General features: G+C 38.1%; 1 protein-coding gene across 1 annotated transcript in view; it reads right to left on the reverse strand.

Moving 5' to 3' along the window:
* LOC107678076 (protein kinase C and casein kinase substrate in neurons protein 1-like) overlaps window positions 1-3,294 on the reverse strand; it is a 50,985-nt gene extending 47,691 nt beyond the window's left edge. Inside the window, exon 1 of the mRNA XM_016473194.1 lies at window positions 3,176-3,294. The gene's annotated coding sequence lies outside the window, so the exon portion shown is untranslated. The remainder of the gene's footprint in view (window positions 1-3,175) is intronic.
* Between the last annotated feature and the right edge of the window lie 1,357 nt (window positions 3,295-4,651).

Consider the following 4,651-nt stretch of genomic DNA (forward strand, 5'->3'; position numbering starts at 1 on the left):
ATATATATACTGTATATATATATATATATATATATATCATTAAAAAATTACATTTATTTCACCACACTTGAGCTTACCCTGGCATTAAAAAAAAACAACAACAAAAAACCCTCAAATTTCACAATGCTTGTCTGTATTTTTCTGATAGCTTATTGAAAATCGTGGGAACGCAATTGTGGATTCTTTTATGTATTTATTTTTATTTTTCCATTATTAGAGGAACTATTAAAGCTATACACATGCTGGATAATTTTAAAATGAGAGAAATGAGAATGCAAATTCATGTTTTTCATCTGCAGAATGTAGTAGCACTTCATTTACAGTAGAACTACTGCTTTTGCGCAAACAGAAAAGTACCGCAAATTCCTATTAGCAGTAAATTACTGTAAATGCCATAAAAACGAATGAACGCACATTACAGTAGTTAACTGTAAATAATACAATACTTGCAAATGAGCCATTTTGCCCTTGAGCGAGACACATAACCCCGGGTTACTCCAGGGGGACTGAAGCTTCAGCATCCAGAGTCGACCTCTACAGCCCTGAATGTCAGCGGAGACCATGTCAAGTAGATGAGCCCCAGAGACAGATCCCCTGTGAAGACCTTGTCACCTCGACGACCATCGGCACAAGACCACGGGAACCAGACCAGTCCTCTGCACCTGTGTTGCAGCCTGGAATTAAAGCACACCATCCTGGTGTCATCTGGCCCCTCGACTGAGCCTGGTTTCTCCCAAGGTTTTTTCTCCATTTCTGTCACCGATGGAGTTTTGGTTGCTTTGACTTGCTTAGTTGGGGACGCTTGACTGATTGCACAGACACTATTGAAGAGAGCTGAACTGATGATGACTGAATCATCAATGAACTGACTTTAGCTGAAAAATGACTCTTTGTTATTGTCTTCTTGCATTACTGATAAACAATTTTCCTGTTTAACACTGTAAAGCTGCTTTGACACAACCAGTATTGTATAAAGCGCTATACAAATAAAGGTGACTTGACTGACTTGAAGCTGTGAGCTCATGAAAGTGATGGAAAAATCCCACCTTCCCTGATGAATAACGATTTAGAGATTTCCATCTCTTCTCTTCTTAAATTAGGCTTTTAAAATGAAAGATGAGCTATAAAATGTTGTTATTGTTTCAGGTTGATGTACCGACAGCGTTACACACTTCATTAGCTTGAAGCTTCTACATTCAATCATTCATTAGTGTTTAAGATGAAATCTCAGATCCATTCAGTCAGTGTTGGCTGTGTGATCTCAATACATCTACCCATATAATGGCTGAGTTGACATCAGATCCTTTTAATGACATATTCAGTAAAATAATTATCTTCTAACAGAACATAAAACATAATTAAACTCTAAATGGGAAAAGCTTATTTCCTCTCTGTTGTGTTGTGGTATATCCATTTCAATACACAAATGCAGGAAAACAGGATAATAAAGGCTGATAATGATATAGTACACTAACCTGACGTGCCACCCAGAACTTTTGCAATGTCTGACAAAATTTAACAAACCATTGTTTCACACATTTCTGACAATTTCTTATTTTCTCTGACTTGTAATTTTTAAACCCACAATACTGTCGTTTTTGCTGCAACGACATTCGCGAACGGGAATGGAAATGCTAGCTAAAGACATTTTCTAAACTCTTAATATCATGCATTAGATGTGGTTGCATCACTTTTAAAGATAAAGAGGGCACATCTGGTTTCAGAACCACGGACAGCTCCAATGTAACAGCATGCACAACAGCCAACCAATGCACGTTTACCCAAGAAAAGTCATCACACTGCAAGATATCTACAATGTAAAGTAATGTAGTAAATATGATTGAGCTAAATAGTCAAACAATTAAAAAGAAACATTTTTTTTTTAATCCAGAGCTCCCTCTATCAGCAAAAATACAAAGCAGATGAACTGAAGATTCAGTGATACTGGTTTTTAACCTCCACTGTATCATACAATTAAATAATTCCATATTTAAATGAACTGACATTTCGTTTAAAATCACCAGTGATCAAACCACTTGAGGACTCGTCTGTATATGTGTATAATAAGAGTATAATATTTACGACCATGAAAGAGTTGCCTGATAGATGTGGGCTGAATGAATGTAGGCGTTTGATTGGCTAAAAAACACGATCTGTATAAGCATTCAGTGGATGACGCATGGGGCCCCGCTTCAAATCCTGAAGCCCATCAAAGTCTTCAGTCGATTTCTGCTCTGAGGAGCTGCTGAGCGTTTAAGCAATAGTATAGGAATAAGGCCTTTCGTGCATTTTAACATGGTTAAGGAATGAGACCGATTTAAAACATGACTTATCATCAACATATTATACTATTTCACAAAATGAAAACACAGATTCATTCAGTATCTCGAGCTGTGTGGTGAATGTCTCCGTGATGCTTTTTGCTTTTCTTCATCGATGACTGTCAAGTGTTGTTGTTGTTAGCTGTTATGTAACGACCAGTGTTTCATTGAATCACACTCCTTATTTTTTTCCGACAGGTTTTATTGCATTTAATTTTAATCATACATTTGGTAAAATAATCTCAAACAGATTGATAGCCTATTTCTATACTTCAGATGTGGTGAGATTTTCTTGTTTTGTTTTAGGCCATATGCCTAAAAGTAGCTATGCCAACCAGTAATGCTACTGAAGAAGAAAAAAGCATCTATATCGAAGAGAGCATGGTTGATGTTCATAACGTTAGAAATAACAGTGAGGCGATCCTGATTATCAACACGGCCTTGCTCAGATTTTTCTTCGGCTAAACTGATTCATTTGCGCTGCTGGTTATTCAACGTGCAAATTTTGCTTTGCGTGAAATTCCCGACATTTCATTAACAACAGTAACGTTTTTATTTAAAACATGTCTATTTACTCGCTGGATGCATAGCCTGTATTTAATATTTATGAGTATAATACAAACAAGTAAGGTCATAACGACGCGACTGCATCGCTCGCTATATGTATTTTATTTTCTTCGTCGGTGTTTAACATGATGCCGTGATGTGCACGAAATGCACCGCAAACAAGCACTGTTTAGCATAAAAAAGGCTTGAACAGAAACCCTTTTACGCAAAGCAATACCCGTGTAAAATATGCAACATACAGTAATATTCCCCATAAGCCGAAACATGAAAACATGAATGTTTCCTACCGAGAATGTTTCTCTGGAGATTCTCTCGTTCGCAGTGCCAGAAGGTGACCCCGCGCCCGTGTCCCTCCGCATCCACCGGATCACGCTGTACGCAGCGATGTGCTCGCGCGCTCTCCGCCGGTGGGGGTCTGGGGGATGGTTCAGCCCGAGCTCGAGCTCACACGCGTGATGCACAACGACAGGGAACCACCGCGAGCCATGACGCCTCTTTCAAGCATGTGAGAAAAACATGCGCCTGATATTTTACACTTGCTGATTTCTACAGCCCAGTCCGTATTTCAGAAGAAATGTATTATTTATGAATTGCTTTGAATGCTGTTTCATGGGGGTACAATCATGTTTTTTTTCTCTTGATTTGTATTCCTTTTAAGCTCTCAAACAAATAGTGCAGTATGCATTTTTCCATAACAACAGACTCCACCTCTAGAAAAGAGCATGTCATCTCATCTTATTCTTCTGGAGTCTTTAGGTTTCAGTCTAATACTGAGAGAGTGAAGTCAACAGCATAGAGGCGTTTGTGTGGATGGCTATATTAATATTTATTTATGCGTATGGTACACCCATGCCTACCCTTCAGGTTAGCCAAACATTCAACAGTTATATAATCTTTGCTCAGAGGATATAAATATTATGTAAAACACATTAAATGTGATGTCAGTAAGACTGACAAGTACTCTTTCATCGCACTTATAAAGCATTATATGAATCTGATTACAGCTTAATATCCCTCACACACATGGCTGTGTGGGAGTATAGCCAGGTGATGCACCGAATATTTCTCAGAAACTGAAGCTGTTACATTTCATGTTGTTCACTGTTCCCTATACACTGACCAGGGGACATTTAAAAGAACAGTTCACCCAAAAAAAAAAAAAAAATTGCTGAAAATGTGCTCACCCTCAGGCCATCCAAGATTAGGATGAGTTTGTCTCTTTATCAGATTTGGAGAAATGTAGCAGTGCATCAGTGTCTCAGCAATGGATGCTCTGCAGTGAATGGGTGCCGTCAGAATGAGAGTCCAAACAGCTGATAAAAACATCACAATAATCCACACCACTCCAGACCATCAGTTGACGACTTGAGAAGACAAAAGATGTGTTTGTAAGAAACATACATTTTTAACTTCAAACTGTTGCTTTTGTCTAAAATATGAGTCCATAATCCATAACGCTTCTCCAGTGAAAAAGGCCATCTCCTGTTGTCTCTCACATCAAATCCAGCCACATGTTTGCTGTTTTGATCTGTGCATATTTCTCTCCTGATTCAGATGAGATTACTTTTTTTTACTGGAGACAGCAATATTATGGAATATGGACTAATATTTTAGCCAGAAGCAGCAGTATAAAGTTAAAAACGTCTTGATTGATTTCTTTCTTACACACATCTTCTTTTGTCTTCTCCAGATGTTAACTAATGGACTGGAGTGGTAAGGATTACTTGTGGATTATTGTGATGTTTTTATCAGCTGTTTGGCCT

This window comes from Sinocyclocheilus anshuiensis, unplaced genomic scaffold, assembly GCF_001515605.1.
Source record: "Sinocyclocheilus anshuiensis isolate Anshui unplaced genomic scaffold, SAMN03320099.WGS_v1.1 scaffold1358, whole genome shotgun sequence".
Classification (NCBI taxonomy): Eukaryota; Metazoa; Chordata; class Actinopteri; order Cypriniformes; family Cyprinidae; genus Sinocyclocheilus; species Sinocyclocheilus anshuiensis.